The sequence below is a fragment of the Cynocephalus volans genome, chromosome 5 (genome assembly GCF_027409185.1).
Source record: "Cynocephalus volans isolate mCynVol1 chromosome 5, mCynVol1.pri, whole genome shotgun sequence".
In the NCBI taxonomy this organism is placed as follows: domain Eukaryota; kingdom Metazoa; phylum Chordata; class Mammalia; order Dermoptera; family Cynocephalidae; genus Cynocephalus; species Cynocephalus volans.
This window is the reverse complement of record NC_084464.1, coordinates 104,255,116-104,268,223: the sequence shown is the minus strand read 5'-3', so window position 1 is coordinate 104,268,223 and position 13,108 is coordinate 104,255,116.

The window sequence follows — 13,108 nt, the reverse complement described above, 5'->3', positions numbered from 1 at the left end:
CCTTACACCAACACTTGTCTCTCAATTACTGGCTATTGAGGAAATGGACCTTTGGGATTTTGGTAACAATGGCAGTACCACAAGACTAAGAAAAATCACAATCCAGCTAGCCTAGAATCTTGTTGGTTGTCAAAACTCAGGTTGTGTTAGTGCTGGTGGTAGGACAGGGGTAGGGAGACATCAGGTGACAGATAAGAAAGGGTCATCAGGTATGTGAAGATGATGGCTATAGGAAAGGGCTAAGACAAAGTCAGACAAATCAACATTTTGGGCATTCAAAGAAGTAGGACTGATCTCGGCAGTAAGGTCTTTCAGCAAGATGCTGCAGTAAAACAGTGCTTTTTATATTCCAACGAACTCTTCTCCAGGACAAGACAAATGCAAACTAGGATGTCCTTGTATAGACTTCATCAAGACAGAAAATTTCTGAGGCAAAAATCCTATCTAGGCTATTTTCTCAAGTCTCCACTGGGACAGAGTGTTGGAGGAGGTGAAATAATCTTGACAAAGAGCATCCCACATCTTCAGCATCATAATTTTCATTCTTATTGCCCCTTGTCCATGTTCAAGTTGCAAGTATCCAGAGAGTAGGATCTTTGCAGTGTTGAAGGAAGGCTAGTCTGGCAGTGGTTTAGCAGGGTGGACCACAGAAACTCAGCTGGTAGTATTCTGTGAAACTCTAATCTCAGGTGATAAAGCCATGGACCAGAGTGGCAAAAGAGAAAATAATTACAGTAAGAGAAATACAAAGAAAGAAGTCACAGAAACTGGCATCTACCTAAAGTTAGGGAATGAAGACAAGGGATGACTCAGAGATTATCCCCTTGATTTTAAACCTAAGAATACGAAAGCGGGATGATCACGAAAGGACTTCATTTAGTGAAAGTTGAGTTTTCTTTGCAACATGTTAATTTTAAGATGGTGGCAGAACACTAATAAGAAACACATTGTAGGAAGTTAAAGATATGGGACTTGAACTTAGGGTTGTAGACATAGATCTGGATCTCTGCCTAAGTACAATGTGGAATCTTAGGGATGCATGAAACAGAGAGGTTAATGACGAGTGGAAATTAGATGGAAATGTCCACAAAAGATATTTCAATTACTTAAGGTGCCAGTTATCATCCAACTCTGACAAGATTCCCATTCAACTGGAATCTCCTTAAGAGCAGAAACTTCTCTATTTTATTCATCTGCATATGCCAAGTGCCTAAAACAGTGCAGACCTGATAGTAGGTATTCAACAAGGTGTTTTAAACCTAAATCAACAGCAATCATGGGCTTTTGGGTGGTTGCAACCTGTTGTCTCACAAAGCCCGTTTTCAGGGTTCAGAACTCATCTTACCACACAAAGTCCTCCTCTCTGGCTTCACCTGCCATGGCTTCCTGGTGCCTATGCTTTGCAATGACCAAATATAACCATTTAAGTTCACACAAACACATCACTTTGTTGCAAAACTGCAAGTCGTTCACATGCTGTTTCTACTAACTGAAATCCATTTATTTTCTTGTCCCACCTACCTGCTTTAACTAACTCCTCCTTGTTCATCAATTTCATCTCAAATGTTGATTCTTTCAGGAAACCTTCCTTATAGCACCATTACTCTGCTGGAGTTGGCTCATATAGGCTCCTGAGGACCAACTGTGCAGGTCTCTTCCCAACTCTATGTTCAGTGACATCATGTTGATAGCCCAAAGTCATCTATGGGAGAGGTATGAGGATCAGCAACTGCTACAAATCAGGACCTGTTTTGTTTTTCTCCACAGAACTAGCTGTTGAACATTTACCAGCACATGCTGACTGAAAGCTCCTTTTCTGTATTCCTTTAACTACCCCATGAATCATCTTACCATAAATATTATCCCACCATCCTAAACTCAATGATTTCTCTTTCTAAATATTGTTTCTCATAGATTTTGTATCCCTAGCTTCCATCACATATACTAAGTACTCAACAAATGTTTATTAAATAAATAACTGAATAAGAACACAGGGCTGGTCAGTTAGCTCACTTAGTCAGAGCAGTGGTGCTGATAACACCAAAGCCAAAGGTTTGGATCCCCTTACTGACCAGCTGCCAAGAAAAAGAGAACAAGAGTAGTTCCTTTTATTGATACTTCAGAATTCTTTTAACCCTGATTTATATCCTAACTCTGATCAAGCCTCAGGAATAACAGCTCAAACTACTTGGCTTCTTTCTCTAGATGTGAGAGTTAATTATGAGAATAAATGAGTTGTTTTTGTTCTTTTTTTTTTTTTTTCTTTACAGAGTTTATATCGAGAACAGCAAAAACCCAAGGAGTGAGCAATAGAAAACGTCCATATCAGGATGCACTGGTTGGGTAGGAAAAGGCAGAGTGGGAGAAAATAGTAAGCTGGGAATACAGGAGGCAATAAAAAGTATATTAAGAGACATCAGAGAGAATCAGAACAACGCATACTGGTGGAAAAGAAAAGATTTATAAAGACAGACTGATCAATTATCAAATGCTACTAGATGTAATTGATAACTCTTTAAGAGAAATAACTTGCCCAAGTTTCAGCACCGACATTGAGGACTTATGCAGAATCACATGATAACAAACTGGCTTTAACATCACATACAGTGGTTTTCTTTATTTCATTAAATAGAAATAAAAGATTTGCTATAAGAATTTCCTAAGCAGAGATTTTACTTTTAAATAAGCAGCACAAATATTTGTGGGATTATAAAATAAGTATACACATACATGCACAGAAACAGGGCAAATTTACTTAGAAAAGAAATATTTATCTCTTCATAATTTTTAAGTGGTAGAAATAAATTTCACATTGATATTTATTTAAAAGCAGTTTTAAATACTGTTAAAATGGTAAAGTGATAATTTCACCAGTCCTTTGAAATAAATTTTTTTAAAAAATTTTTAATTGTGGTAAAATACACACAAGATTACCATCTTAACCATTTTTAAGCGTGCACTTCAAAAGTGTTAAATGTATTCAAATTACCATACCACCAATCTCCAGAACTTTTCTGTCTTGCAGAACTGAAACTCTTTGTTTATCAAACAAAATCCCCCATTTCCCCCTCCTCTCAGCCCCTGGCAACCACCAATTTACTTTGTTTCTATGAGTCTGACTACACTAAATACCTCATATAAGTACTTGTCATATAAGTACTCTAAATACCTCATATAAGTACCTCATACAATACTTGTGTTTTTGCAACTGGCTTATTTCTCTTAGCATAATGGCCTCAAGGTTCATCCATGCTGTAACATGTGTCAGAATTTCCTTTCTTTTTAAGGATAAACAATATTCCATTGTATGTATATACCACATTTTGTTTATCCATCCATCCATTGATGGACACTTGGGTCGCTCCTACGTTTCAGATGTGCTCAAACAAAATTTTTTAAAGTATTTTTCTTAGTAGTTATAAGTGATAATTATATTGAAAGTTAACAAAACTTTAAACCAATAAATCAAACATTATGCTCTTGGCAAGAGACTAATAAAAGTTTCTATATAAAGTAAAAACAGTCAATTTAACAGTTTTTACCAAGTTCAACATTAAAAATTATGTACTTGCCAAATACATAATTAGAAGGAACTTTTTAAAAATGAAAATAATATGCTTCAGTTTTACATACATAATATATGTAAAGTCTCAAATTTTACTAAATTCATTGAATAATTAAAAACTATAAGCAGATATAAAGCCATTGCTTTAAAATTGTTCAGTGTACTACAAGGACATATTTTTTATTGATCACTGTAACCAAACACCTTCAAAATAAATGTCCTGTATTAATTTAGAAATACCTTGAGATGCATTTTACGGGATATTTGGACAATAGCAGCTGAAGAATTTTTTTTTTTAACTGTATACATCAGACACAAGAAATGATTTAAACATATGGCTAGTTCTGCAGCTATAACTTAGCAGCAGATGGTTAATACTAAGTTTGAAGAATTGAGATGGAATTTCATAGTATCTTAATATGCCACCGTGATCTTATTTACCTGTCCAATGACTGCTATGTTGTTCTATAATGTAAATTGCTTAAATCATGGCCATAAGAGCCAAGATCATAGAAAACACTTTTTAAACAAACAAAAAGGAACTTAAAAAATTATAACATTTTATCATAAGAATAATAACACTGGTTTACTCATAAGTCTTCAAATAAAAATATAGTCCCCAACTTAACGACAGTTCAACTTACAATTTTTTGACTTTATGATGGTGTGAAAGAGATATGTATTCAGTAGAAACGGTACCTTGAGTACCCATACAAGTTTTCTGTTTTTCACTTTCCATACAGTATTTAACAAATTACATGAGCTATTCAACACATTATTATAAAATAGGCTTTGTGTTAGGTGATTATGCCCAACTGTAGACTAATGTAAGTGTTCTGAGGATGTTTGAGGTAGGCTAGGCTAAGCTAAGCTATGATGTTGCATAGGTTAAGTATATTAAATGCATTGTAACTTAGGACACTTTTTTCCCTAAAATATTTATTTATTTATTTATTTATTTTTGATTATACATATTTATGGGGTACAGAGTTGACTACCAGTATTTATATACAGCATGTGATGATCAAGTCAATATTATTAGCATATTCATCATTACAAATTGTAATGACTCCTTGTGTCTCTTACCCAGTTACTCCCTAATCCCTCTTCCCTTCCCCGTTTCCCACCTCTGGTAACTATAGATCTGTTCTCTCCTTCTGAAAGTTCAATGTTTTATTGTGGTCTTCCTTCCCTCCTTCCTTCCTTCCTTCCTTCCTTCCCTCCCTCCCTCTCTCCCTCCCTTCTTCATTTCTTTCTTCTCTCTCTCTCTCTCTCTCTCTCTCTCTCTCCCTTCCTCCCTCCCTCCCTCCCTTCTTTCTTTCTTCCCCCTTATGAATGAGGACATATGGTATTTCTCTTTCTGTTTCTGGATTATTTCACAAGTTCATCCATGTTATTACAAATGGCAAAACTTCATCTTTTTTTATGGTTGAGTAGAAATCCATTCTGTTTATATACCATATTTTCCTTATCCAGTCATACATCAACAGACATTTAGGTTGGTTTCATATCTTGGCTATTGTAAATAGAACTGTGATGAACATGGGAGTGCAGGTATCCCTCCAAAATGATGATTTCCATTCATTTGGGTATATACCCAGAAGTGGGAAGGCTGGATCCTTTGGTATTTCTATCTGTAGTGTCTGAGAAACCTCCATACCATTTCCTGTAATGGCTGTACTATTTTATAGTCCCACTAACAGTGTAGAAGAGTTCCGTTTTCTCCACTTCTTCACCAGCATTTGTTATTCTCCGTCTTTTTAATAATTGTCAGTCTAACTAGGGTGAGATGATATCTCAATGTGGTTTTGATTTGCATTTCCCTGATGATTAGTGATGTTGAGGATTTTTTCACGTACATATTGGCCATCTGTCTTTCTTTGAAAAAATGTATATTCAGTTCCAATGCCCATTTTTTAATTGGGTTATTTATTTATTTATTTATTTATTTATTTATACTGTTAAGTTCTTTGAGTTCCTTGTATATTCTGAATATTAAGCTTTTGTTGGATGCATAGTTTGCAAATATTTTCTTCCATTTTGTAAGTTGTCTTTCCACTCTTTTGACTGTTTCCTTTGCTGTGCAGAAGCTTTTTAGTTTGATATAATCCCAATTGCTTATTTTTTTCTTTTGTTGCTTGTGCTTTTGGGGTCTTATTCATAAAGGCTTTGCTAAGTCTTACATCCTGAAGTGTTTTCCCTATGTCTTCTTTGAGGAGTTTTATAATTTCAGATCTTATACTTAAGTCTTTAATCCAGTTTGAGTTGATTTTGGTATATGGCAAGATGCATGGGTCTAATTTCATTTTTCTACACATGGCTATCAAGGTTTCTCAGCACTTTTTACTGAAGAGGCTGTCCTTTCCCCAATGTATGTTCTTGGTGCCTTTGTCAAAGATCAGTTGGCTGTAAGTATGTGGGTTTATTTCTGTGTTCTCTATTATGTTCCACTGTTGCATGTGTCTGTTTTTATGCCAGTACCATGTTGTTTTGGCTACTATAGTTTTGCTTTATAATTTGAAATCAGGTAGTATAATACCTCCAGCTTTATTTTTATTTTTTGCTTAGGATTGCTTTGGCTATTTGGGGTCTTTTGTTGTTCTATATTAATTTTAGGGTTGTTTTTTCTATTTGTATGAAGAATGTCATTGGTATTTTGATGGGCATTGCATTGAATCTGTAGATCATTTTGGGAAGTATGGACATTTTTACACCATTAGTTTTTCCAACCCATGAATGAGGATTGTCTTCCTGCCTTTTGGTGTCCTTTTAAATTTCTTTCAGCAGAGTTTTATAATTCTCATTGTATAGATTTCTCACCTCTTTGGTTAAATTTATTCCTGGATATTTTATTCTTTTAGTAGTGTTGTAAATAGACTTGCTTTCCTGATTTCTTTCTGCTTGTTTGTTGTTGCTGTATAAGAACACTACTCATTTTTGTGTATTAATTTTGTATCCTGCCACTTTACTAAATTTGTTAATGAGCTGTAGGAGATTTTTGGTAGAGGTTATGGGGTTCTCTATATATCGAATCATGTCATCTGTGAACAGTGACAATTTGACCTTGTCTTTCTCGACTTGGATACCCTACATTTCTTATTCTTGCCTGATTGCTCTGGCTAATACTTCCAATATTATGTTAAATAGGAGTGGTGATAGTGGGCATCCTTGTCTTGTTCCTCTCTTTGGAGGAAAAGTTTTCAGTTTTTCCAATTCAGGATTATTTTGGCAGTGGGTTTGTCATATACGGCTTTTATTGTGTTGAAATATTTTCCTTCTATATCTAATTTGTTGAAAGTCTTTGGGCTGACCCCGTGGTGCACGCAGGTTCGGATCCTATATAGGGATGGCCGTTGCTGAGCACAGTGCAGGCAACAGCAAGCCAAGGGTTGCGATCCCCTTACCAGTCACAAAAAAAAAAAAAAAAAAGAAGTCTTTATCATGAAGGGATGCTGAATTTTGTCAAATGCTTTTTAACACTGCCTCTATTGAGATAATCATATGGTTTTTGTCCTTGCTTTTGTCAATGTGGTGTATCACATTTATTGATACATGTATGTTTTGTTTGTTTGTTTTTGTCGTTTCTTCATGACCAGCACTCAGCCAGAGAGTGCACCGGTCAGTCCTATATAGGGGTCAGTCCTATATAGGATCCGAACCCGCGGCGGGAGCGTTGCCGCGCTGCCAGCGCAGCACTCTACCAAGTGCACCACGGGCTCGGCCCGATACATGTATGTTTTGAACCATCCTTGAATCACTGGAATGAATCCCCTTGATCATGGTGTGTAATCTTTTTGACATGCTGTTGTATTCTGTTTGCTAATGTCTTGTTGGTGATTTTTGTGTCTATGTTCCTCAAGGATATTGGTCTGAAGCTTTTTTGTTGTGTCTTTGTCTGATTTTGGTAAGAGGATGATGCTGGCCTCATAGAATGAATTTGGGAGAATGGCCTCTGTTTCACTTTTTGGAACAGTTTGAAAAGGTTTGTGTTAATTATTCCTTAAAGGTTTGGTAGAATTCAGCAGTGAAGCCATCTGGTTCTGGGCTTTTCTTTGTTGGTAGACTGCTTTTCACTGTGTCAATTTTGTTGCTTGTTATTTGTCCATTTGGGTTTTGTATTTCTTCTTAGTAGTTTGCATGTGTGCAGAAATTTATCCATTTCCTCCAGGTTTTTGAATTTGTTAGCATATAGTTGTTCATAATATCTCTAATGATTCCTTGTATTTCTGTGGTGTCAGTTGTAATGTCTCTTTTTCTTTTCTGATTTATGTTATTTGGATCTTCTCTCTTTCTTTTTTAGTTAGTCTGGCCAATGGCTTGTCTATTTTGTTTATACTCTAAAAAAAAACAACTTTTTGCTTTGTTGATTATTTGTATCATTCTTTTGGTCTCTATTTCATTTAGTTCTGCTCTGATCATAATTATTTCTTTCCATCTACTAGTTTTGGGATTAGATTATTTTTGTATTTCTAGTTCTTTTGATTTAACATTAGACTGCTTATTTGAAGTGCTTCTATTCTTTTGATGCAAGCAATTATTGCAATAAACTCCCTTTTAGTACTGCTTTGCAGTATCCCATAGGGTTTGATAAGTTATATTTTTATTTTCATTTGTTTCAAGAAATTTTTAAATTTTCTTCTTTATTTCTTCTTTGATTCACTGGTCATTCAGGAGCAAATTGTTTAATTTCCTTGAATTTGTATAGTTTTCATAGCTTTGTTTGTTTTTAATTTCTAATTTTATTACTTAGGACATTTTCAACTTACAATTGATTTATTGGAATATAACCCCAGTGTAAATTGAGAAGCATCTGTATAGTAAAGCACCAATCTAATTACCTTGTCACAAGTTCTACTAAAACATGTCCACCAGGTCCTAACCATGTATCTCTGATTCAAAGACAAAAAATTTCTAACACCAGTGTTAATTATTCTGGTTCTCTCAATCCCAGAGATTGTTTATAGAGTTCTATGCCTCTAAAAATAATAAAACATCTAAGAAGACAAACACTTCTCCCTACGATCATGTGTTATTAGAAAATTATCCAACTGGATTGTGATATGTACATACAAAACAAGTATTTTAAATCTTAACTATCTATAGTCTACATACTTTAATTTTTCATTCATAGGATCCTGAAGTGTCAATTATTCTTTATTGTTTATACATGGAACAGACAATAGTTGCATGATAATTAATTGCATTGATCAGGGAAATAAACATCTAATAGTCATAAAGATGATTACTCACTGCTATAAAGTAGCAAACCAATTCAAGTTGGTAGAGAAAAAAATGATTAAATACATAAGGTTGATTCTTGTTATTTGCCATTGTTATGTTCTATAAAGTCACTGCAAACCTTGAACTATTGCTCTCAGGAGAAATACAAAGTAAGGTTCCTATGAGTTTCTGGTCCCCAAATTTTCATCAACCAAAACACCATTTGCATTATATAGGTTCCTCTGTCAGTGTTCTTGTTCAAAAAGACACTCTCATCAGCATTGAAAGCCTGTTCTTCCATATCATCCTTTTCCTGTATAACACTTAACAGTTATTTTAAAAATTCTTCTGCAGCATACTGATCTGCAGAACATGCCCCACCTGAAGTTTAACATTTTTCACACTATATTGCCTTTTGAAATGTGTGAGCCTGCCAGCAGTAGCTCAGAATGGTTTAACATGCTCGATGCTAGACATTGTGACCGTAACTTGTTTTGGCTTTCAGTCTCACAAAAATGCTATCCACTATGTTTTTTACATCAGTTATCTCATGAATCCACAAATATAGCCACTTTTTTGTAGCCTCATCACACACCATAGATGTTACTTTCTGAAATAACATCTGGCTAGCACTTTCTGGAGTGGCCTCACATATAAATGAAAGAACTTCTTCCTTTTTCTAAATATACAGTAGTGTTGATTTGTTAATATTGAACTCATGGTTGATCGTACTACAGCTCATGCCTGAATGAAGCTTACCTAATGCTCTTATTTTCACCATAAAGCACATCACTTGTACTGTGGAATACTAGACAGCACTTCAGCATTACACTTGGGGGCCATTTAAAAAAGTGAAATAACCAACAAAAAGTGAAAAAATGTGAACAACGTGGCACTAAATAGACCTAGAGAAGGACAATTGTTTACAGTGTAAGAACTGAAATAAGAAGGCAGAGTGTTACCTTGTTCAACCTCAGCTGGAATGTGTGACTCAAATTTTTGGCATCTTTGCACAATGACCACAAAAGCACCAGAGTATTAGTTTTGAGGTTACACATAAATTTTAGAGAGTAGGCAAATTCACAAATAATGAATCCACAAATAAGGATGGACTACATCTCATAAAGAAAAATTGCAAGCTTACATTTTGGGAGCAGGACTGACAGAATTGCATCAGTGTGGCAGAAAGTTCCAGAGCAAACTAAAGCACTTAAAAAGGTGAGACTATCTAGACTTGGTTCTAACACACTGCTCACTTACCACAGGATCTGCCTTATTTAGCATTTTTTTTATTATCACCTATAAATAAATTCACAATAAATTGGAAAATCAAAATCAGCCACAAAGTCCTGGTCAGCATAACGGCACAGAATTGAAGTTCATTCCGATTTCAGTTCTCTTGCAGGGAAATTGCGGGCCAACATGGTGACATAATACCTGGTGCAATTTGGCAAAAAGGCTTGAAAATGAACAACCATGGTAGGAAATAAGATAAGTATAAAAATAAAAATATGTATATTTACTATATGTCAGAGTTGAGAATCTAAGAGGAAGGGGAAAAAGGAGCTAACATTTATGGAATCCCATTCTCTCCCGGTCATTTCAATATTCCCATTTTACAGAGGAAGAACATTGAGATGAGAAAATAGCATGATCAAGAACACAGTTCAAAGTGAGAAAGCCGTGATTGACACCAACAATTGCATCACATGGGGAACTTCTTTCCCAACAAGAACTTAAGAACAACATCAATTGAAAGAACAAAGTTACAAGGCAGATTAGCTTCTACTAGGGAGATTGTAATAGTATCTTGGATTCCAAGTATGCAGTAGGAAAATGGACTTATTCTCCGTTTTGCCCCACCCTCACCCCACTCATTCTCTACCTTTAGAGTTCTTTACTTTCTTTGAACCCTGACCTCTGGGGACTGCATTACCAAGGTCTCTTGCTATCTGGCTTGTAGCTGGGTTTAGCCAATGGGAAGTATCAGCAGGAGAAGAGAGGTCAGAACAGACCAAGATAGCCCTGACAAGGAAGAGGTAAAAAGTCTGCTAGCATGTATTCATAGCTTAAAGACATGGGCACAATGAGTAGGGTCCTGTCACAAAGCTAGATTTATACACTGTATTAGTCCATTTCTGTTGCTTATAACAAAATACTTGGAACTAGGTAATATATAAAGAAAATGAAAATTATTGCTTATAGTTTCTGAGTCTGGGATGTCCAAAGTCCATCTGGTGGTGACAACAGTGACCCAGGGGTCTCACATTGCAAGATGGCAGAAGCAGAGGGGCCAGAGAGAAAGACAAACTCTCCTCTTTTTTGAAGCCCTCAGAACCACACCCCTGACTACCATTTTTAATCCATTCACTACAGTGTGGTCCTACAATCCAATCACCTCTTCAAGGGTCCACCTTTCAATGACTATAATAGGATTTCCTATCCTCTTAACAGTCACAATGGGGACCAAGTTTCTAATACATAAAACTTGGGGAAACAGAATTTAAGCTTCAAAGAGTTTTGGGGGGACATAATTTAATCCACTACATACACTAAATGGGAACAATGATAACTCATAACATTGTTTAAGACACTTCAGGTAAAATCTGCTGCAAATTTGCCAAAACCATTGTATAAATGCACAGTAATTGTTTTATTTTTACTTAAAAAATAGAAAAAATAAAAATAAAAACTTTTACAATAGGAAAAGTTAAATGACATACATACAAGGTCAAAAATAAATTATAGACTTGTACATGAACTTGAATTTTCTGCTTTCAGCTTTTCACTATACAAGATTAGTAGAGTCTTATCAAAAATTATGGCTTGGTCAGTCCAATAAAGTTTTCTAACCCCAGGCCAAGGACACAGACCCCAGGTTAAGTATAAGTCTGAGGAACTTGAGCACTGTGGCTTTTAATCTCTCTGACAGTAGAAAAAACTATTCATGTCCTTTTTTTCTCCACAAGTGACTCCAAACCAGAAATTCAAAAAACATATTTTTTAAAGTCTAGAGGGGCTGATTTTTATAATTTTTAAAATGGGTTTGTTATGGTAAAACTGATGTAAAATAAACTGCGTATATTTAGAATGTACAATTTGATAGGTTTTGATATATGTATAAACTTATGAAACCATCACCTCAGTCAAGATAATGAATTTATCCATGACACACACAAGTTTTCTTGTACTCTTTTATAATCCTTCCCTCCCACCCATCTTTCTTCCCATCCATTGTTTCTATGAACCACTAATCTGCTTTTTATCACTATAAATTAACTTGCATTTTCTAGAATTTTATCTAGATGAAACCATTAAGTATGATTTTTCTGGTCTGGCATTTTTTATTCAGCACAAATTTTTGAGATTCATTAATGCAATTATATATTTCAATATACTGAAAATATAGTTGCTATAAACTTTATTTTGTGTACGAGTTTTGCATGGACATTATTGGGAAACAATGCTCCATAAATATTTTCACTTTTCTGAATGGTCAGGGCTTTCTGAGCAAAGAGCACTGGCACTCAGGTTAAGGGATGACTGAGCAGCTACCCTAAAGATAGAGATAAAGATAGAGATAAAGTCTTATGTCTCCATAAGGCCATCATTTACTTCCATTTGAAAGGGTGATGGAGCTAGAAATCTTCCCTCCTCTCCCCGGAGAGGATTTGCTTACATTCCAGACACTCCAGAGCAAATTTCTCTCTCTCTCTCTCTCTCTCCGCAGCCCCCCACACACCTTCTGCAGAAAAGGAGTATATCAGCCAGCCACTCCATATAAACCCTGAGATGCATAATTTTGTAGTTCCTCTCCTGTGGTGAAAATCCCTCTCTACCCACAAGGACATTAGCCCCACATTGTATCAGCCTGTGGAGCATTGAGGCATGTACAAATGGCAGTAAGATGGTCCGTGAGTACAAAATTGATCTGTTTTCTGATCCAGTAACTTTGTATTTCCTATTACGCTATATAAATAAACATATATATTAAAAACTTAACTGACATCCTTTCATTTCTCTTGGATAAATACCTAGGAGTGGAATGGCTAGATCATACAATAGATGTATATTTAACATTTTTAAGTAACTGTCCAACCATTTTATAAAATAGTTGTATGGCTTTTCATTCTCACCAGCAGTGTATAAAGGTACCCATTTATTCACATCCTCTCCAGTACTTAATATTGTCTACCTCTTTTACTTTAGCCATTCTAGTATAGGTAATTATATCATATCATTCAATTGTATTTTTTAATTTGCATTTCCTTAATAATAAATGATATTGAGTATCTTTTCATGTGCTTATTTACCATTTATAAA